Source organism: Apium graveolens, chromosome 2 (assembly GCF_009905375.1).
Source record: "Apium graveolens cultivar Ventura chromosome 2, ASM990537v1, whole genome shotgun sequence".
Taxonomy (NCBI): Eukaryota; Viridiplantae; Streptophyta; class Magnoliopsida; order Apiales; family Apiaceae; genus Apium; species Apium graveolens.
This window is the reverse complement of record NC_133648.1, coordinates 120,822,146-120,847,386: the sequence shown is the minus strand read 5'-3', so window position 1 is coordinate 120,847,386 and position 25,241 is coordinate 120,822,146.

The window sequence follows — 25,241 nt, the reverse complement described above, 5'->3', positions numbered from 1 at the left end:
TGCTCCTGTTGCAAGACTTGAAGCCATCAGAATCTTCTTAGCCTATGCAGCCCATGCCAATTTCAAGGTCTATCAAATGGATGTCAAAAATGCCTTTCTGAATGGAGATTTGGAGGAAGAAGTGTATGTAAGTCAACCTCCTGGCTTTGAAGATCCAAATTTCCCAGAATATGTCTATTATCTACTGAAAGCACTTTATGGACTGAAGCAAGCACCTAGAGCCTGGTATGACACTTTATCAAAGTTCCTTTTGGAAAATCACTTCACAAGAGGTACTGTAGATAAAACTTTATTTTTCAGAAATGTGAATGGCTCTAGTATACTTGTTCAAATTTATGTAGATGATATTATTTTTGGCTCTACAGATGAGAAACTTTATAAAAAGTTTGCCAAACTGATGCAAAGCAAGTATGAAATGAGTATGATGGGAGAACTAACTTACTTTCTTGGTTTACAAGTTAAGCAAGTTAGTGATGGGATATTCATTAGTCAAACTAAATATATTTTTGATCTTTTAGAGAAGTTTGATCTAATGGATTGCACATCTGCAAAAACTCCCATGGCCACTGCAACTAAGCTTGAACTAATCACTACTGAAAAGTCTGTGGATATTTCAAGTTATAGAGGCATGGTTGGCTCACTTCTGTACTTAACAGCTAGTAGGCCAGATATAATGTTTGCTACATGTTTGTGTGCTAGATTTCAGGATGATCCTAGAGAGTCTCATTTAATAGCTATTAAGAGAATCTTCAGATATCTCAAAGGAACACCAAACCTTGGCATTTGGTATCCTAGAGATTCTGGCTTTGATCTAACTGGTTATTCAGATGCAGATTATGCAGGTTGCAGAATTGATAGAAAAAGCATAACAGGAACCTGTCAATTTTTAGGAGACAAGCTTGTGTCCTGGTTCAGTAAAAAGCAAAATTCAGTTTCTACTTCTACAGCTGAAGCTAAATATATTGCTGCTGGCAGTTGCTATGCACAGATTTTATGGATGAAAAATCAATTGCTAGACTATGGTTTGCAAGTTGAAAGGATTCCTATTTTCTGTGACAACACAAGTGCAATTGCCATCACTGAAAATCCAGTGCAACATTCAAGGACAAAGCATATAGACATCAAGTACCATTTCATAAGGGAACATGTAATGAATGATACTGTAGAGTTATATTTTGTTCCAAGTGAGAAGCAACTTGCAGATATTTTTACCAAGCCACTGGATGAATCCACCTTTTCTAGGTTGGTAAGTGAGTTAGGTATGCTTAATTACTCTTGAATTTATCTGAATTATTTTGCAAGTTGAAAAGTAGCCAGAAATTTAACTGATTTTTAGTCTTGGATGAAAATTTTGGCTAAGTCAAAATTTGCATCTCGACGGATGACCATTATCCATCGAGTTGAGTCATCCGTCGATATACAAATTGTAAATAAAAATCAATTACTTTTCTGGAGTACTTTAAAGCTCGACAGATATCAACTTATCCTCATCCGTCTAAGTGTCTAAATCTTAACCGTTAATTCCCTGAACATTATCCATCGAGTATACTTACAGTTTGTAAGCATTACACGACGGATAATGGGTGGAATTTTTACAGTTTACTTTAAAACGACTATTTTAGACAATTTCTATTGGGTAATTTACTTCTCTTTATTATTTTTATTAGTTGATTTTGAGTAAAGTATAAAAGATTATTTCATTCTAATCATTTTCTTTTATCATTCTCAAATTCAACTGTGTTACTTCATTCTCTCTCAAGCAAAAAAGCCTCTTTCTTTTCAAGCTTTTCTTCTCTAACAATGGCACCCGTAGTTAAGATCATGTCACAGACTGGGTTCATCTATGAGAAGAATAACTTCACCGCCTTGGTCAATAAGGGGATTCAGCAATCTGAAGACTATCATAAGATGATGGACTTCGTGAACAACTGCAAGTTAAGTTTTGCCATGCTGGAATCAACCACAATTTATTGTGAAGTTGTTGAGGAGATGTGGACAACAGCAATCTATAACTCTACTGACAAAACCATCACTCTAACCATCAAAGGTAATGATTTCTGTATCAATAATGATGTCATAAAAGCATGTTTCAAGATTCCTGATGATAATGTAACTGCACCACACACTGACACTGATATTGTCAATATGCTCAATTCCATTCATTATGCACTTCCTACTGCAAAACTAAGTGAAATTAGAAGACTAGGTCTTAGGAAGGAATGGAGTTACTTGTGTGATGTAGTAACTAAAGTCTTTTCTGGAAAAATCAGTAATTTTGATTCTGTGAACATTTCCATGCTTAACATGCTATACATGCTAGTTACAGACAAATATTACAATTTCAGTGACCTTGTTGTGTATGAGTTAGGTTTTAAACTAGGTGACTTAGCCAAAAGAGGAAAGAATATTTACTATGCTAGATTTTTTATGCTTTTGGCTAACCATCTTTGTCAAGAGATTGAACTTGTGAACCCAAACAACAAATTAGCTTGTTGGGTTCAAGAGAGAAGAATCATTGCAGACTTGAACAGAGCCAACCATCACAAGGATGTGCCAATGTTCTATTTTCCTGTAATGCTGACACCTCAGGTAAGTGAGGTAAGTTCATCCAGACCCTCAACTATTCCAATCTCTTCTATTTCTTTGACTTCAGGCATAGCTATGGCAACTGTGACAATGACCAAACAGTTGCCTACCAAAGCTGCCAAAACAACTGCAATTTCTAAATCCAAATCAAAGAAAACCCCCTCTGGTATCTCTCAAAAGGTACCAGTTCAAAAAACTACCAAAACCAAAGAGGGGAGTGTGAAGGAGGGTAAGATAGGTGGGGGAAGGGGTGAACATCAAAGAAACCCGAAGGATAAGGTTGGAGAGTTGAGTGAATCCCAGCCTAGCCACACTGCAGTTTCCCAACAAACTGTAGTGCTTAAAAAGGACAAAAGTTCACTTCTAGCTGCATCCTCCCAAAAAGATGTGGCTATTGAACAAAGCTCTCATCCAAGAGCACAGGCCAAGAGGGTTAGGGACACAAGCTCACACCAAACTTACACTAGAAAGAAGAAATCCAAAACAACTGGGGATGCACAGGGCACACACTTAGTGCAAACTGGTGCTAAAGACACAGTCCCTGCACCTTCTCAAATTCAGATTGATGTGGCTCCAATAAATGTGGAGTCACAGCCAAAATCTCTCATTATAGAAGCCACTGAAACACAATACTCACCAAATAACTCACTGGAAGTGGACATGATAAACACTTCAATTCCTGATTCCCCTTCTTTAACTCTATTGGGGAAGCCAAAATCCAGTGCAAGTGAGCATCATCTTTTAGATGATTTGTTGGCTCACTTTCCAATTCTTTCTGATTCTATTATGACATCTGTGCCTCAAATAACTTCAATCAACACAGAGTCAACAATAGTTTCTCTTCCCACCTCATTCATTTCTACTCTCTCGATGGATATTGCTCATCCGTCGAGTAGTGATTGTATCCCGACGGATAAGCTTAACAGCAGTTATCTGTCGGATAGCTTTACCACTCACCCGACGGATATCACTTATCCGTCGAGTGTCTTTGCACAACTTCAAACTTCAATAATTTCAAGTGCAGAAGATTTGGTGGTAATACAATCACTCTTAGGACTGAGAGAGGAGAGTGCATTGAGTGAGATGCTGGGTTGCTCCCAGGCAAAAGGAGAGGAAAAGAGTGAATCTCAGCAATCCATTCATTCAGGATTGGCAAAAGTGAGTGAGAGGAGTCCCACCTTAGTAGGTGAAGGTGAGAGTGTGAGGGTGGGGAGCCAGGGTGAGACCCCGATGCAACAAAAGAGAGAATATGAGAGAAAGGCAAGTACTGGAGAAATAGGGATGGAACCAGCCATTGCTAGTGAGTCAATGATTGTGGATGATGCTGAAAAGGAAAGACAATTTCAGCAACATTACAAAGCTGTAATTGATAAGATTTCCTTGGATGCTGACACTTTTACTCACCCTGTTTCAGCCTATCAACTGTTGGCTGCTCAGGACAATGTGGAGGCAGAGCAGACTTTGAATTTAGTGCACACCACAGAATCTCTTCAAAGAGATAAAGCTGCTGTGAACAGAATGCCTTCTCAAGCTGGAGAGCCATCTGAAGAATTTGGAGTAAATTCTGATGATGATGACTCTGGTTCTTTGGATGGAAGCATGAACGTAGGGGGAGCTGAAGACCCAAGTTCTGCTTTCAGTTTACCTAAATGGGCATGGGCAAAGGAATTTTCACCAGGGCAATTTGAGGTGTCTTTGGTAAAATAAGTAATAGCTATTCAGCAGGCCCTTCAGGAAGCTTCAGATGCTGGTACCAAGGCTGTTCTTCAAGCTCACCTAGACTCTTTGCACTTAATGAAGATCCAACACTCAAGACAGAATCTCAGTGTGGATGAATTAAAAAAGGAGATAGCTGACTTAAACACATATAACTCTGAGAAGCTGGATTCAATAATGCCATATGGTACCATGCATGATCTATTACTAAGGTTGAGAAGAGAATCAGATTCTGACAAGAAGATAGCCAAGCTGGAGAACAGAGTTCAGGTTATTGAGAATTCAGTGGCTCTACTTCTTCAAAATCAACAGACTCAGACAAATCTTCTTCTGTAACTGGCTAAAGCACAAGGCCTAACTCCTCCACTTGATGATAACAAAAAGGGGGAGAGAGAATCAAGTAAGGGGGAGAAAGGACCAACTGAGGGGGAGAAACTTCAAGTTCAAATCAGCAAAGTAATTGTACCTTCAATTACTATCTCCAAGCCACCAGTTGCAGATGGTATAGATCTTATAAATGCAGCAGCAGCAAATTTGAAAGATGCTGATAAAGAAGAGTTGACACTGATCAACTGGAAAAAGATTGATGAGGAAATACAGAAAAAGTTTCAATTAGTCAAGGAAGCAGATCTGTCAGCCATCCATCACTCTCATGTCAAGCCAATCAGTATGAATGAGATGAGCATGAACTATCTGGAGAAAGGACAATCTTCCTGCATCAAGACTACAAAGGCTGAGATAATTCTTAAACCAAGGGCAAACTATCCAAAGTTATCTTTGAAGAACCCTATGGATTCTGTGTATGAGACACCCAAGCCTGATGAAAAGAAGCTTCTGTCAAGATCTATTCTCCTCTACAAAGATCCAGCTGATTCAGCCTCAAGAAAGAGAATTGCAAAGATATTCAGAAATGGGAAGGAAATTTGTGTGGTAGCTGGACATCCACAATTTGCTCATGCAAAGGAAGAAGAAAAATCCAGATTGAAGCAGGAAAAGAGGCAAGCTGCTCTAGATGCAAAGAAGTCTAAACAAAAGAAAGAACAGCTTGCTATCTTGGACAAGCTACAGGCTGTGAATTCTTCTCAACAAATTCCCTCTCAACCATCTCAAGCTGTTGAATCAGAGAAGAAGATTGAAAAATAGAAGAAATCCCCAAGAAAGAAAGAACTGGCTAAAAGAACAAAAAGAAAGTTGGATGTTGTTGACAAGGAATTGGAAGATCAATTTCCAAAGGAATCCACTCAAGCTGAAACTCAAGCATCGAAGCCCTCTGTGGTGTTTGAAGACATAAGGGTGGTGGACCCCTACAAGAACATACATGGAGAGCCTATTGTACCAAAGGATGAGCCAATAGAGTGGGATAAATTACCAATTCCTGACTTCAACTTGCCAATTCTTACTAAGCCAAGAAGAACAAAATCAAGGGCAGTCAAGAAAGTGAAGCTGTCACCTCTCAAATCAAAGTCAGTAGTCAAAGCTCAACCTAAGGTCAACAGGGGAGACTACTTGTACTTGTGTGACATCAAAGAATTCTCAGATCTAAACCTCTATCTGGAGGAGCTGGATGAGGTAAGGGCAATTGATGCATACAGAAACCTACCTGAAAGGTTGGTGTTCAAGTACAAAGGGGGAAGGGAGATTCAGTGGCCTCTTCATAGGATACTTCAAGAAAGCCAAGCCGTGTTGATCAAAGTCTACTCATCCTTCAAGAAAAACTTTGGGTTCAATGTAACTGCAAGAAGATTAGTATTGAAGAAGATTGAAGAGCTAAGGAGTGTTAGAGCCAAAGATGCACTACCCAAAACTCTTATCATCCCATACACAGGGAGAAGAGTGCATCTAAGGCCCTACTGGCTGATGGAATTCATGGATGACAAGGGTGTGAGAAGATTCTTCAGATTAGAAGACCAATTGAGTATCTCTAGCAATGAGACTCTCTTGGAAATGCAAGAAATGTTAGATCTCTCAGAATCTGATGAATTAGAATTCCACAGACAGCTCCAGAATCAAATTGAAGAAAACAACAGAAAGCTTGGAAGAAGATCCAGACCTTCAAGAATCTAGAAAAATCTGCTCAGACTAGAGGAGCATCTTGAACTGACTATGAGCCAAACCTTGTACAGTTTTGTTTAAATTGAAGCACTTTCAGTTTTATCTACTTATCTTTAAAGGTATATGTTTAGGATGTTTTGTTATCATCAAGTATCTCTTAATTTATGGCTACAATTACAGTAGACATAAATTGGGGGAGATTATTGTGAATATGTTGTGTACTTGATGATTACCTAAACAAAACATCTAAGTAGATTTTAATTAGTGAAATAATGTAGCACTCAACGGATAAGAATTATAGTCCCGACGGATAACTCATTATAGTCCCGACGGAAGATTAACAAAGCTTTGACGGATGATCAAATGACTATCAACGGATGTTTAACATAGCAGTCAACGGATGATCAATCATGTCATCGACGGATGATCTGAAAGTCGACGGATGATCATATCAAGAATTCAAACATCAGTTGAACAGTGAAAGCTGACACACAGCCGTTGAGTTGGATACAAATACACTGTGGAAGCCCATTAACTGGGTAATAGAGGACGAAAAGCAGCAAAGATCAAGACTGTTAGATTTTATATTTGTTCAGTTCTTTTGACTTTGTAATCTTGGTAATATATAAACCAAGAGAGTAGAAAATAGAAAAATGACCGAGAAAGCTAAGAAACAACAACAGAGAAATCTTTGTAAGCACTATCTTTAGCATTTCCTGTGTTCTTAGCAGTTCTATTTTGTGTAAGCAGCTGTGAGCATTTCTGCACACAGAGTCCTCTCGATATATTAAATATATCTCTGGTGGAATTGTTTAAATCCACCAGAAAGTTTTTAAAGACTCTTGTTTTTAATTACTTATGTTTTGATTCATTCAAGTTTACATTCCGCATTGTGCTAATCAAAACAAATATATCCATAATCGAGTTGAACATTTTTATTTCAAGAAAAAGGTTCAAGAATTCCATTCAACCCCCCTTCTGTAATTCTTGCTATATTGTTAAGGGACTAACAGAACCCATTGAATAAGCCTAGTCTTCGAGTCCTTCTTCGAGACGAGATAGCGAATCACAGCGTGATCAGTGAAAACTGTCACCTTCATCCCAAGCAAATAAGATCGAAACTTCTCAAAACCATAGACAATAGCCAATAGCTTTTTCTCAGTAGTGGTATATTTCAGTTGAGCACCATTGAGAATCTTAATAGCATTGTAGACTACATGAAATATAGTATTCTTTCTATGCCCAAGAACTGCTCCAACTGCATAGTCACTTGCATCGCACATCATCTCAAAAGGTTCATCCCAATTAGGTGCAGTTATGACCGGTGCCGTGATTAAACTCTTCTTTAAGATCTCAAAAGCAGCAAGACACCCATCATCAAACTTGAAAGGGACATCTTTCGCTAGAAGATTGCATAAGGGTTTTGAGATTTTTGAAAAATCCTTGATGAACTTCCTATAGAAACCCGCATGACCAAGAAAGTTGCGAACTCCCTTAACATAAATTGGTGGAGGAAGGTTTTCGATAACCCCTACCTTGGCTTTGTCCACCTCAAGACCTTTACTAGAGACCCTGTGCCCAAGAATAATGCCCTATCGCACCATAAAGTGACACTTCTCCCAGTTGAGAACCAGATTGGTCTCAACACACCTTTTAAGAACTGCGCCAAGATTCTGCAAGCACTCGTCAAAAGAATCTCCGAACATAGAGAAATCATCCATGAAAACCTCCACATTATGAACAATCATGTCAAAGAAGATAGCCATCATGTATCTCTGAAATGTGGCAGGTGCACCACACAACCCAAAAGAAACTCTTCTAAAGGCTAGAGTACCAAACAGACAAGTAAAGGTAGTTTTTCCTGATCTTCTGGAGTAATACAAATCTGATTATAACCCCGAATAGCCATCCAAAAGAGAGTAGTACTCATGCCCAGCCAACCTGTCAGGCATATGATCAATAAACATTATAATCCATGCAAATCTTTACCTCGTGACTGTTCGAGTAGGAATGAGCTCATTCTTATCATTAGCAACAACGGTGATACCTTCTTTCTTCGGCACACACTGAACTGGGCTCACCCAAGAACCGTCAGAAATGGGATAGATAATCCCTGCATCTAGCCATTTGAGGATTTCTTTCTTCACAACCTCTTTCATGATCGGATTAAGCCTTCTTTGTTACTCAACAATAGGCTTGCTAACTTCCTCTAGCAGAATTTTATGCAGACAATATGAAGGACTGATTCCCTTGATATCTGCTATAGTCCATCCAATTGCTGACTTGAACTCTCTCAAAATTCTTAAGAGATTTTCCTCATCACTACCTGAAAGGTCAGATGCAACAATAACAGGCAAAGTAGATGCATCACCTAAAAAAACATATCGTAAGTGTTCGGGCAAGGGTTTAAGCTCAAGTGTAGGAGCTTCCTCAATAGATGGCTTGAGGAACTTTGGATATTTGTTTAACTCCTCCAGCACTCGCATAGTAAGCTCACCTTTCTGCACATCAATCAAGGTTCTGCCAGTAGCCAATAATGGTCTTCCCAAGATTGTAGGAATCTTCTTATCCTCCTCGAAATCAAGAATTACAAAATCTGCAGGAAAGATGAGTTTATCCACCTTGTCCAAGACATCCTCCACAATGCCTCGTGGATATGTAATAGAACGATCAGCCAACTGCAAGGTCATATAAGTAGGCTTTGGATCAGGTAAGTGCTGTAACGCCCCCAAATCCGGGGTCAAGGGATTTGGCCGTCACTATGAAACCTCAATCCAAATTAACCTGTTTAATTAATAAATAAATGTCAGCAAAAGATATTTATCTTTTATGACCCCAAACTAATCCAAGATCTTTTAAGGTTACAGTTCTAGAGACAAGAAATCCAAATTCCACAAATAAATTTTCACTTTATTTTAAAACTCTTTTCAATAAATTTCCAATTCAATACTAACCCGCTAGTATAACTTCAAAAAGAAGTATACTAGGCCCACCTATAAAATAACACAACTATAATATAATATAATATAAACAACTTTATACAATAAAACTTACACTAGTAAGCAAACCCTGGACCAACCACCTTCCAAAAGCTTCTTCTTTGCTTCCTCGAATTTCGCAGCTAAACAGCGCAAGCTAATCCTCACTGGAGGTTAAATGTGAAAACAGGCAAGTATGAGCAGAAGAAATGCTCAGCAAGTTAATTATAACATATATAGGGTCGTTTTGATATAAAATTGACATCTGCATCAGCGTAGAACATTTAAAAATCATAATTACTGAATCATAAAATTTTAGTTGCAGAACCCCAGAATTGATTCCTTAATTGTATTCAAAAACCATTTTGGTATTTTTGAGCGAAATGCTTCAGCAATACTTTGAATCTCAACGAGAATAAAACTCTTAAAACAATATTTACGGAAATATCGTAAACAACAACAACAAGAAGCAAGGACTATGGAATAAATCATAAACTTTACTCAAAACCGAACTCTTGATATTAATACTTATTTTGTGTCATATCAAATTAGATATCAATACGAACTTTGATGCTCACAACATTCCATATTGAAGTCAACATCAATCATCTATACTAATACCACCTTTGATATTTAACAACAACGTAAGTATCAGCATAAATCAGAATCTGAATCAAAACTGCATTTGACCATTATTCCAAAACAGAAACAGTTGATAAATCATTTATTCTATGATTATTAAAACAATTTAGAAAACAATATTTTAGATTGGAACCAAAAATATTTTATGTTGTTCCCGATGATCAGTCGTGAAACAACACCGATATCCCGCAACCATACTGTAAATATAGGTACTACCCGTATCCCGAAGTCATACGGTACTTATAGGGCGCCAGAAAATGCATAACTCGCCTTGAAAGATATTACAGCTGGACCGATATCTCGATCACCTACGCTATAACCAGTAACCAGTAACCATTTCAATCTTAAAAACCTTTTTATCGAAAAAGGAGCCGAATCTTTCGACATCCTAAATAATTTTATTCCCCCATTCATTTGGGCAGGAATACTCGCAACAAAATCATCTTTCTCAAAATCCACAATATTTATAAATCCGATAATTTGATAAGTAAAATCACTTAGCTATTCTGAACATAGAATATCTGAAGAATACTTGCATAAACAGAATCATTTAATTCAGCGATATGTAAAACATTTATCTATTTTGAACTGAATAGTGAAAGCAATACTTGCATGATAAGATTCAAAATAAATATCACTTGAACAATAAGTGATGATAGGGATACTTGCCTTTGAGATTTAGCAGTTAGTCACACTCGTGAAGACGCATTTATTCTGATATTCTGTCTCAAAATATCACCGTCCTTCCTTTCAACACTTCACCGATATGCTGCTTCTGCGATTGCTGGAAGCCAGCTACCCAATACAATTCCATCTTATTCTTTATCCAACATCTTGTCCCGATCAACTCGAGAGATCCGCCTCTATAATTAAAAGACATAACTTTAATCGCTTACACGATAATCACTCGACAAACTGCGCGTCAATACCTTATCGTCTACCCATACGATAGCCCACACATAAAAATAACAGACAACCACAGGACTCTTGATCCACGTATGCACATAATTTACATAACACATAAACATATAATTCACGTATCACATAATTCATATCACACATAACTCGATTTGTCACAAGGTTCGACTGGGTACGTTTAAAACTGAAATCGGATCAAAAATATGATTTATCGATAAATAATTGACTCAGAATGACTTGTAAAACAAGCAACCTTTTGAAATAAAAGGATTTGGGTCTCGAAAGTATTTTTATTGAAAGCGTAATATTTTTCTGAGTCTCGAGGCATTCGGTTCGTATTAAACGGACGAACGGTTGATTTATTATAAATTTTTGAACATTTTTCGGAATTAAACGAGTCTCCAAATCATTTAATAATTAAATAATAGGGTTCAAACACCCGAAAATAATTTTATAAGAATTATTGAGCCTGGAAATTAATTTAAAATAATATTTTAAAGCTCGAAACTATTTTTCGGAATTTTTAAATCAAAAATAAATAATTAAATCTAATTAAATAATCAATTAAAATTAATTAATTAATTAATATTTAAATTAATTGACTAATTAAATAATTAATTATTAACTAAAATCAATTAATTAATTAATTAAGATTTATTGTAGAATAAAAATAATTTTCAGAAAATAAATAATGAATTTTGAAATTAGAAATATGAATATTGAAATAAATTTTAAAAAGAAAATGCACAAACAGAATTCTGAGTTGGGGTTTGGGGATTTTAAGATCAAAGGCGGGTCAAGTTGGTGGGTCGAAACCGGGTTAAGAGGGGAAATCGGGTCGGCAAGAACACCGGCCGGTTTCTGGAACGAACCCAGATTCCGGCACGGTTCGCCGGACTCCGGCGAGTTTCGTTGCAGCCGAAAACAACCTCGAAACAACTCAGTTTCTTCTGATTTCAATCCCAGTCGATTCTATATTCCTCCAGAAACTCAGAACGGGTCACCGCCGTAACAGACGAGCGTGAACTCGTCGTTCCCGGCCGAAAAGCCATGTAATCCGGCGAAACCAAGCTCCAAGTCCGGCCAACTTCGTTTTTTTCCATTTCAATACCAAAATCAACATTTTAACTACCAAATTAAAGCTTACACTACCAGTAATCTATTCATGTGATTTACACATATCAAAACATAGAAACAATCCACAAATTCGAATTAATAAAACACAAAAACTCAAGAATTCGACCAACATGATTTCGCAATGAAACAACACAAATTTATACTTTAATCGACTCCTATAATCATTTTAAAACTATCTGCAACATCAGAATCAATCAAAAACCCTTACAAATCAAAATCGAATTTTAAGATTAAGAACACTAAAAAAATCGAATTTACACAATACTTCACCTCAGATCACGATGTTGATGTCAAAAGAAAGAGCTTGAAACAAGGATCATTTTGATTACTAGAACTTCCAATATGGTTTCATAAATCAAACAAAATCAGTGATTAAAGTTTCTGCTCCAAATCTCACCCCCAATTTCTGTTCTTGAGTTTTAGGAATTTTCTGAAATTTTATATAAAAAAAATGAATAAAATAATAAATCTGCTGGTATTTATATTTTACTGAAATTACACCCAAAAATAAATTAAGGGTGTTTTTATCCCCTAATTATAATAATTAAGGCCCCAAAATAATAATTACGGGAAATAATTTTAAAAACAGTAAAATATAAAATTTGTACCAAAATTCCCCGAAAATTGCGAATAATACAAAGATGCAGAAATACTGGGTATTTAAAATATGAATGATTTTATAAAAATAAAAAAATGAATTTTGCGGGCTTTGATGTCCCGGTGGGGTCCCGGTCCTTTGATTTTCGAAAAACAAAACGATACTTAATTTAACCGAAAAACCTAAGCACGTATAAAATACATCCATACACATAAAATGAGATAAAATGAGTAACGCAAATAAACACATGCCTAAATTACGGATCGATTCATATAAACGCATCTTAAACACGTAACAAGTATCCTATGGGATCATATCGAATCCGAAATAGATTACTTAGCCGCTAAGTAACTATAAAAACGATACAATTTAATACCAAAATTGGATAATTATCAAAACTGGGCTTTTCATAAAATACCATATACAAAAATAATGTAAAAATATCCCGTCGCTCGAGAATACGGGTTTTGTTGATTTATCGAAATGGTTATCGTATCGAAAATCTTGCGCCGGGACGCGCACAGGTCAAACTGTAATCCGGATCGAAAAAGTCAAAATACGGAAAATGTCCGGAATTACCAGATTAGGTTAGAAAGGAGTTTTTGAAAGAGTTCCTATAACACCCTCTAAATCTGGGGTATAGATTTGGGGCATTATTAATAACAACTACCAACTAAACCTGCACAAGCGGAATATAAATATATTAATTACCCCGAACTAGTACTACTCAGGATCTTTTAAGGGTTGAGTTGAAAACAAGAACCACATACTACAGTTTATTACAAACCCAAATAAATAAAACCTGTCTCAAGAACTCTCTTTGATACAAAACTTTATTCTATCTACAATCTCACCACACAACTTTTATTCAAACTACACAAGACTTTTATTCAACCCAACATTACTACTTATCCTGTTACACCTGATCTGGCAATTCAAAGCTCTCTTCGGGAATGGGAAGAAACACTCTTGGTATAAGAGGGTCCCGCTGCTTGACTCGCTTCTTGACTATGCGGGTCCTGATGGGTTTTATTCTCTACCTTAACTGTAAAATAATAGGAATAACAATAAAAGGGGATGAGCCAAAATTGCTCAACAAGCCTGCAACAATATATATAGTGTAAAGAGAGAGAAATAAGTGAAACAATAAGCAGCTGGTTGAAACAACCATCTGAATCTGTATAGGATAGTAATTTGCCAATGCTGGCGAGTACCAAATGAACAAGACTGGAAACAAGAACCAACATATGCACTATAACCCGCTGATCAGTCAGGATACAGTGCGGATCTATACCCAACTGCATAGACCCAACCAACATAAAGAGTACTCAGGCAACTATGGCCTATTAAATAATGGTCTGGGTAAAACCCAGCCCGTATAATAACCATCCAGTCCAAGGTATAACATCTGGAACAATCGGAATGCTTTTGATATATCCCAACACCAGGATATACCAGAGTATATGTAACAAGGGTAAAAAAGGATTGAAATATGAATAGGAAATTCAATAAATTGGGAGAAATCAAGAATCGAAATGAAATTGAAACAAGCATTAATAAATGGGTAACAATGTATATTAACAATAATTATCAAAGGTAACTGATATGATAAAAGGAAATATAATTCACTATTCTGAATTTAGAATAGGGGAAAAACTTGCCTTGCGCGTACTTAACCTGGTTCGACTCACCGCCTTCTGTCCCTAGTTTGCTCTGCCTTGCTAACACTGAACCAATCATAGAAAGATAGTCGTTTAGATAACTTACTATATACGTGTATCTCGAATTGATATCACGTAACCTTATCAGTCTACCCATGCATTTCTATCTGACTCGCATATATACACATATATTTATATAGCACATAGGTTCACATAATCATGTAAAGCACATAGCACATAAAGCATATAATCAATTTTTAGACTTATAATTATTTTTAGAATCGATTCTAGACTCATACCTGCATTAACTAGTCTTATCTGATTTTATTATAATTTTTCGGGATTTATTCGACTCATTTATATCCCTATTAGGACCTATGAACTATTAATTATTACCAAACCACTCTCTTCCGAAAGAAATTATAACTTACAGCTATTTTTATTGGATTCGACACATTTTTCTGAGTCTAGGGGTCTTCGTTTCGCTCAAATCGGACTAACGGTTGAATTATTATGAATTAAACAAGATTAAATTAATTAATAATTAATTATAAATAATTAATTATAATTAAACAATCCTTAATTACATTTTTAAATAATTAATTAATAATTATTGTATTTTAAAATAATTAATCCCTAATTATTAGGAATTATTATTATTTATTATAAATTATTATTACTTATTCGATTAGATCGATTATTTACAAATAATCAATCGATTTAATTAACTGATACGCTATTTATCGAATAACTACGAATTACTCGAATTATAAACCAACTTAACGATTAATCACTCATATATCTACGAGCTACTCGCAATTCTCGCATAATTATCGAACTATTAAATTATTATTGAAACTCATACGATTCGCTAATCAATTAGTTACTAATATTTAATTATACGATACAAATAATTACCGCAATATTATTCGAATAACTATCGCTCGAATACTAATTCTAATTAGTGAATCACTATTCGCATTATTAACTACTTATTAGATTATTAATCATATCACTTAATTATTTCTAATCCTTATTTATTAATTAATTACCTAATTATTAATTACCCAATTATTAATTAATTAGATAATTAATAAATAATTAGATAAATAATTAAATAATTAATTAAATAATTAAATTTGAATTTATAATTTAATAAAATAATTTAAAAATTAATAATACTAATTTTCAGAATTCAAAACTAATTTTTAATTAATTTTTAGAATTATTAAAAACTGATTTTAATTTACTAAAATATAAATAAATAATTAAATACTCAAAAACACAAAAACATAACAGAGTCTGGGTTCTGAAGGATCAAACTCGGGTCGTTTCCGGGTTGCAAACCGGGTCGTCCCCAACCCAATCAGGTCGGGAAGAGCAACCGGCCGCTGCCCAGAACCTGATGCCGGCGGGCTGTTTTCCGGCGGCCTTGAATCGAACAAACGAACCACGAAGGGACCTCGTTTCCTCGCGTTTTCAACCAAGAACAACACCAAAGCAACGTACCGTCCTTCCTCCTTCTCCCTTCATCGTTCTACTGCCGGAAACACAAAGAAGACCGCCGTGGCGGCGGTTCTCCGGTGACGCCAAAAACAACACCAAATCGCATGAAACCTGTGTCGTTCGACTCCCTATCCGACGATCTAAACATCTATACTAACAGAATCATCAAACAACTACTCAATCACAAAACCCGAATTCAAGAAATTAAACCCGAAAATATAAATTTCTATTCGATCAATCAAACATGAAAAATAATTACATAATTGAAAACTAGAGATCATAAGCTTCAAAACGAGTACTCACACGCTCGATTTGGACTCCGGAATCACCTTCAAATCCTTGCTTGATTCTGCTACTCTGTTCTTCACCAAACCCTAACCCTAATTCCTTTTCTGTTTTTTTCTTTTTATTTTATGATTTTTAATTATAATTAACTGAAAAATTAATAGCAATTCAGGTATTTATATTTATGAAAATAATACCCCTAAGTAAAATTAAGGGTCTAATTACACTCCTAATAAAAATATTTGGCCCAATTTTTATAATTTTTGGGTATTAATATTGAATTTGTAAATATCCAATAAATACAAAATAAATGCTAAAAATTCCCAAAAATTGTGAATATTACAAAAATACAAAGAAAAATGATATATGATAATTTCATGATCATATAAAAATAAAAATGTAACTTTTGTGGGGTTTTTGGTACCCGAAGGGGTCCGGAAAAGTCATTTTCCGCGAAAAAGGTCAATTTGTAAAACGTCTAGGGGTTCAGAATAGCGATATGATATAAGGCATTTCTAAAAAAATAGGGGCAATGATTTTATTTGAAATACGGGCTTTTAAAACATAGTTTTGAGCTGTACGGGTTTTGATATAAAACATATAACTGACGATAAAACGCTCAATAAATATCCAAAATACGTTTGGATCAAAACAGCCAAAACGTAACACCTAGCAGTTAGGGTTTAATGACTTAACACATTTAATCACATAATAATACACATAATTTATTATTATTATAATATAATACAAGCGTAATTTCTCGGTCGTTACATTCTCCCCCTTAACAGGATTCTGTCCTCAGAATCATACTATGCAAATAACTGAGGATACTTTTCTAACATTTCACTCTCGATTTCCCAGGTTGATTCTTCAACCACTGGGTTTCTCCACAAGACTCTCACTAATGACACAGACTTATTTCTTAATACCCTCTCTTGCCGATCTAGAATCCTTATCGGTTGCTGTACATACGACAAATCTGCCTAAAGTTCTACTGGTTCATACTCTATTACATGCCTTGTATCAGGATTGTACTTCTTAAGCATGAATACATAAAATACGTTGTGAATGTGCTGCATATGGGGTGGTAAAGCTAACTCGTATGCAACCTTCCCAATTTTCTTCAAAATTTCAAATGGTCCAACGTATCGTGGCTTCAATTTACCTTTATTGCCAAATCTGGTTAATCCTTTCCATGGCGATATTTTGAGCAATACGTGTTCTCCTTCCTGATAGTCCATATTCTTCCTTGCTTGGTCTGCATATTTGCTTTGCCTGTTTTGTGCTGCCTCGATTTATTTTCGAATAAGTTCAATCTTTTCTTTCATCTGCCGAATTAATTCTGGACCCAAAATCTTGCGTTCTCCAACTTCATCCCAATGCACTGGTGATCTGCATTTTCTCCCATATAATGCTTCATACGGTGGCATTCCAATACTGGCATGATAGCTGTTATTATAAGAAAATTCCACTAGAGGTAGATGTTCATCCCAACTGCCTTCAAAATTGATCGCACAAACTCGTAGCATGTCTTCTATCGTTTGAATTGTCCTTTCGCTTTGACTGTCGGTTTGTGGATGATAGGCTGTACTCATGTTCAACTTCGTTCCTAGACATTCTTGGAATTGTCTCTAAAATCTTGAATTGAAATGAGGATCTCGATCCGATACAATCGATACTGGTACTCCATGACGCATCACAATTTCTTTAAGATATAAGTGCACTAACTTGTCCAGTGAAAATCTTTCGTTAATCGGAAGAAAATGTGCTGATTTCGTCAATCGATCAACAATAACCCAAATTGCATCGTAATTTGCTTTCGTCCTTGGAAGTCCCACTACGAAATCCATCGCCAGATGTTTCCATTTCCATTCTGGAATGTCTAACGGTTGCAATAACCCGCTCGGACGTTGATGTTCTGCTTTAACTCGCTGGCATGTGTAGCATTTACTCACCCATTCTGCTATTTCCTTCTTCATATTCGGCCACCAAAAGTTTTTCTTCAAATCGCGATACATTTTTGTGCTTCCTGGATGAATGGAATACTTCGAATTGTGCGCATCTCGCATTATTTCTTCTTTTAATTCTGCCATGTTAGGGATCCAGATTCTCGACGCAAAGCGTAAAATTCCTTCATTATCTTTCTGAGTTGTGATCTCTTCTCCCGTTAAGTCGTCATCTTGACTCATCACTTCATCTTGACAACGGCGAATCTTTTCTAGCAACCCTAATTGGAAAGTCATAGCGTAGATAGTTCCTGCAGATTCATTGGGAATACGAATCTCGATTTCGAATTTGTCGAATTCCTTGACCAATTCTTCGCATGAAGTTAACCGATTCAATCTTTCTTTTCTGCTCAACGCATCTGCTACAACATTTGCTTTTCCTGGATGATAACTGATTGTAACATCATAATCTTTAATCAATTCTAGAAATTGACGTTGTCGCATGTTCAGTTCCTTTTGCGTGAAGATATACTTCAGACTTTTATGATCCGTGTAGATTTCGCATTTTTCACCGTACATATAATGTCTCCAAAGCTTCAATGCAAATACGATTGCTGCCAATTCCAGATCATGCGTAGGATATTTCTGCTCATGAGTTTTAAGTTGTCTCGAAGCATATGTAATGACGTTACCGTGTTGCATCAATACACATCCTAGCCCTCGATACGAAGCGTCACTGTATATGACGAAATTTCCTTGCTCGTCTGGCAGTACTAATACTGGTGCGGTCACCAACCGATTCTTCAATTCTTGAAAACTTTCTTCACACTTACCATTCCATTCGAACTTTTCACTTTTTCGAGTTAACTTGGTCAGCGGCGTTGCTATCTTCGCAAACTCTTTGACAAATCTTCGATAATATCCTGCCAATCCTAAGAAACTTCGAACTTCTGCCGGCGTCTTTGGTCTTTCCCAATTTAACACAACTTCAATCTTTGCTAGATCAACTTGAATGCCTTCTCTGCTGATGATATTCCCTAGAAACTGCACTTCTTTCAACCAAAATTCGCATTTTGAAAATTTTGCATAAAGCTGCTCCTTTTGTAATATCTCCAATGTCGTTCTTAAATGCGCTGCATGTTCTTCTTCTGTCTTTGAGTAGATCAAGATGTCATCAATAAATACAATGATAAACTTATCCAGATACTTCTTGAATACTCGATTCATCAAATCCATAAATGCTGCAGGTGCATTCGTCAATCCAAAAGCCATCACAAGAAATTCATAGTGTCCGTACCTCATTCTGAACGTTGTCTTTAGAATATCTTCGGCCTTGATCTTTAACTGATGATAGCCTGATCGCAAGTCGATTTTCGAAAACCATGCTTCTCCTTTTAATTGATCAAATAAATCATCGATGCGAGGTAAAGGATATTTATTCTTGATAGTTAACTTGTTTAGCTCACGATAATCAATACACAGTCGCATACTACCATCCTTCTTTTTCACGAACAATACTGGTGCGCCCCATGGGGATACACTTGGCCTTATGATTCCTTTGTCGAGAAGTTCTTGCAACTGCTTTGCTAATTCCCTCATTTCAACAGGTGTCATTCGATATGAAGCTTTCGAAATTGGTTCAGTCCCTGGCGTCAAGTCAATAGTGAACTCGATTTCTCGATCCGGTGGAAGTCCTGGAAATTCGTCTGGAAAAATATCAAGAAACTCACAAACTACAGGAATATCTTCAATCTTCGGATTACCCTTGTTAGTATCTCGTACATAGGCTAAGTAAGCTTGACATCCTTGGCGTAACAATCTTCTTGTCTGTATTATTGTTAAGAATTTCTGCTTTTGCTTCTCACCTTTAAATATTACCGTTTCATTTTCTTCAGTTTGCAATTTCACTTTCTTATTCGCACAATCAATCTGAGCATTATTACTAGATAGCCAATCCATTCCTAAAATAACATCAAATTCCCCTAGCCTAAAAGGTATCAAATCAACTGAAAAATGACATCTCCCTATCTCAATATCACAACTTGGGCATACTCGATCTACTACAACCAGATCATCATTTGCTAATTTTATGACTAACACTTCATCTAACCACTGAACCTCACAATCTATCTTAGAGATAAAATCTTCAGAAATAAAAGATCTAGTAGCTCCTGAATCAATCAATACTAGAGCATTTACGGAATTTACAGGGAGTGTACCTGCAACCACATTCGGATTCTGTACCGCTTCCTTCATTGACATGTTGAAAGTCCTTGCTCTGGGCTGATTTTGTTGTGGTAGTGGAGGTGGAGGTAATGCTAAAACTCTTGGAATACTAGCGGCCATTCCAACTCCTCTGCAGTCTCTAGCAATATGTCCTTTTCTCCCACATTGAAAACAAGTAACTTCTGCTTTTCCCATCGGACATTCTCCAGAATAGTGTCCCCTTTGCTTGCACTTGAAACACGTGACATTTGGCTTGTTGCAAATTCCCGTATGCTTTTTACCACACGTTCTGTAATCAGGTATAGGCGGTCGAATAAGCCTTTGCTGAGTTGGGGCAGGAAGTCAATTACCCATCCTCTGGTTGTTTTCTTTTGGTCTCCTAAAGTTTACTTTTCCTCGAGCTTAAAATCCCGGCCTTCTGTTGAAACGATTCTGAAAATTTCCTGGTCCTTTCTCTTTCTGAGCTGCTTCACTTTCACCTTCAATAATCATAGCCTTCTGAACAATAGCCGAATAAGTTGTCAGTTCAAACACAGCTACTCTGCTACGAATCCATGGTTCAGTCCTTGCTGCAATCTCTTGGCCCGCTTCTCATCCGTATCCACTTGATCTGGAACAAATCTAGCCAATTCAGTGAACTTGGTCTCATAATCTGCCACTGTTAAGTTGTCTTGCTTCAGCTCCAGGAACTTGATCTCCATCTGGTTCTTCATAAAGCGAGGAAAATATTTCTCCAAGAAAAGATCAGGGAATCTATCCCAGGTCACCACACCTTCTCCTTCCAAAACTTTCTTCGATTCGCTCCAATAATTGGCTTCGCCTTTTAGAAAGTAGCTAGCAAAATCCGTCTTCTGTTCTTCCTCAACTTTTACCAACGAAAAAGCCTTTTCTATCTCTTTCAGCCAAGCTCTCGCCTTTGTAGGATCCGTGGAACCCATAAATTCCGGAGGCTTTACCGACTGAAATTGCTTGAAAGTGACCGTAGGTGCTGCTGGTGGTACTTGATGTCCTGGATGAGCGGCTTGCTGTAACATCTGTTGCTGGAACTGCTGCTGTTGCTGTTGCATTTGTTGTTGCATCATCAACATCTGTTGTTGCATGAGATTAAACATCTGATCCATCTGGTTATTATTGTTTTGGCCCTCGGTGTTTCCATTTGATGAGTCGGGTTGTGCTTTTCTTTTAGGTGCCATCTTTCTGGTAATAAAACAATGGGTCTTCTTTAATAACAGTATATTAAACAGGTGTTAAAATAGTTGATTTGGGAAAATAAAATAGCTTATTAAATAGCTAAATAAATAAAACAGTATGATGTGTAATTAAATCCTTTTTTTTAAATACTTTAAAATCTTTTTGAAAACATAAGGGTACAACATGATCGTAAATAAAACAACATTTGTAAATATGCAATGGTAATGAAATAAATGTAAATGCTTAAATGACTGGAAATAAAATAAAGAAAACGTGCAAAAGACCATCTCATATATATATATAGGTAGAACACCAGCTGTAGGTGTCAATGCTTGATACAAAAACCTATGATATATCAGTCGTACTGCTACTACTATCAGTCAAAGTCAGTAGCTACGCTCATACAAACTAGTCATACAATACTATGCTGCCTCTATCTATAAAATGTACATGATACGACACTCCTCTATCTGCTAGTCTCAAAATCCTGGTGGCACGTGACTCAACTCCTCCTGCAATGCCTCTAGCACTGCCTCGGTAAGTCCCAATGCTCTACGATATGCTGTCCCCGCACTAAGATCCTGCTGTCTCAAATCCATAAGCTGCTGAGAACTAACCCGGTGTATCTGACGTAACCTCTTCCTCAGTATGTAATCTGATCGTAACGCTCGAACGGGACCATCTGCCTGCGTCTCAAACAATCCAAGGATCTCTCTACACTGGTTCTGCCATCAAATCCTCTCCTTTCTCTCCACCTGAAAGCATTGATAAGTCACTGTATGATGCTCACGAAGATCCGTGCTAGAACCTCGAGAAGGTAACGACCCATCTACCACTATCTCATCCATAAACTCTGGCTGAGGAAACTGATAAACTTCAAGAACAGGGGCATAAATGGCTAATGGGGCAGGGAATAAGACAGGCTGCTCCATAGGTGCATACACTGGCGGCTCTGCCTCTGGCTCCATCTGTGGCATCTCTGGAATCTCAACTGGTGGCACAGGAATCTAGGGCTCTGGATCCTCCCACTGTGGAAGATCAATCATGTCAGGAATATCGAACATCGGAAACTCTAGTGGTGGAAAATCTGGGCTCAAAATAGGGAAAATAATCTGCAAAATCTGGTACCTCTGGGGGAAGTGGTATCTCTGGTGCTGGTCCAGGTGGCAATGGTGGAGGTGGTGGCAATGGAGGAAAGATCTGCTCTGACACTGGAGCTAATACCGGTGCAACCACTGGATCTGTCTCGGTCCGCTCCGTAGACGAGGATAAAGAAGCCATCTAATATACATAACAATAATAACACAAAAACAATCAAATCACAATCCTAAAACTCATAACTTCTAATCACATAAACAGACAATCCTAACACTCTTACTTTTATCCTATCTCATTTTCCTATCTTATCTTAACCCTAACGTTCTTGTTTTCAAGGGTCAATCCTAAGCTCTGATGCCAACTATAACACCCTCCAAATCCGGGGTATGGATTTGGGGCATTATTAACAACAACTACCAACTAAACCTACACAAGCGGAATATAAATATATTAATTACCCCGAACTATTACTACTCAGGATCTTTTAAGGGTTGAGTTGAAAACAAGAACCACATACTACAGTTTATTACAAACCCAAATAAATAAAACCTGTCTCAAGAACTCTCTTTGATACAAAACTTTATTCTATCTACAATCTCACCACACAACTTTTATTCAAACTACACAAGACTTTTATTCAACCCAACATTATTACTTATCCTGTTACACCTGATCTGGCAATTCAAAGCTCTCTTCGGGAATGGGAAGGAACACTCTTGGTATAAGAGGGTCCCGCTGCTTGACTCGCTTCTTGACTATGCGGGTCCTGATGGGTTTCATTCTCTACCTTAACTGTAAAACAATAGGAATAACAATAAAAGGGGATGAGCCAAAATTGCTCAACAAGCCTGCAACAATATATATAGTGTAAAGAGAGAGAAATAAGTGAAGCAATAAGCAGTTGGTTGAAACAACCATCTGAATCTGTATATGATAGTAATTTGCCAATGCTGGCGAGTACCAAATGAACAAGACTGGAAACAAGAACCAACATATGCACTATAACCCGCTGATCAGTCAGGATACAGTGCGGATCTATACCCAACTGCATAGACCCAACCAACATAAAGAGTACTCAGGCAACTATGGCCTATTAAATAATGGTCTGGGTAAAACCCAGCCCGTATAATAACCATTCAGTCCAAGGTATAACATCCAGAACAATCGGAATGCTTTTGATATATCCCAACACCAGGATATACCAGAGTATATATAACAAGGGTAAAAAAAGGATTAAAATATGAATAGGAAATTCAATAAATTGGGAGAAATCAAGAATCGAAATGAAATTGAAACAAGCATTAATAAATGGATAACAGTGTATATGAACAATAATTATCAAAGGTAACTGATATGATAAAAGGAAATATAATTCACTATTCTGAATTTAGAATAGGGGAAAAACTTGTCATGCGCATACTTAACCTGGTTCAACTCACCGCCTTCTGTCCCTAGATTGCTCTGCCTTGCTAACACTAAACCAATCATAGAAAGACAGTCGTTTAGGTAACTTACTATATACGTGTATCTCGAATTGATATCACGTAACCTTATCAGTCTACCCATGCGTTTCTATCTGACTCGCATATATACACATATATTTATATAGCACATAGGTTCACATAATCATGTAAAGCACATAGCACATAAAGCATATAATCAATTTTTAGACTTATAATTATTTTTAGAATCGATTCTAGACTCATACCTGCATTAACTAGTCTTATCTGATTTTATTATAATTTTTCGGGATTTATTCGACTCAATTATACCCCTATTAGGACCTATGAACTATTAATTATTACCAAACCACTCTCTTCTGGAAGAAATTATAACTTACAACTATTTTTATTGGATTCGACACATTTTTCTGAGTCTAGGGGTCTTCGTTTCGCTCAAATCGGACTAACGGTTGAATTATTATGAATTAAACAAGATTAAATTAATTAATAGTTAATTATAAATAATTAATTATAATTAAAAAATCATTAATTACATTTTTAAATAATTAATTAATAATTATTGTATTTTAAAATAATTAATCCCTAATTATTAGGAATTATTATTATTTATTATAAATTATTATTACTTATTCGATTAGATCGATTATTTACAAATAATTAATCGATTTAATTAACTGATACGCTATTTATCGAATAACTACGAATTACTCGAATTATAAACCAACTTAACGATTAATCACTCATATAACTACAAGCTACTCGCAATTCTCGCATAATTATTGAACTATTAAATTATTATTGAAACTCATACGATTCACTAATCAATTAGTTATTGATATTTAATTATATTTTACAAATAATTACCACAATATTATTCGAATAACTATCGCTCGAATACTAATTCTAATTAGTGAATCACTATTCGTATTATTAACTACTTATTAGATTATTAATCATATCACTTAATTATTTCTAATCCTTATTTATTATTTAATTACCTAATTATTAATTAATTACCCAATTATTAATTAATTAGATAATTAATAAATAATTAGATAAATAATTAAATAATTAATTAAATAATTAAATTCAAATTTATAATTTAATAAAATAATTTATAAATTAATAATACTAATTTTCAGAATTCAAAACTAATTTTTAATTAATTTTTAGAATTATTAAAAACTGATTTTAATTTACTAAAATATAAATAAATAATTAATTACTCAAAAACACAA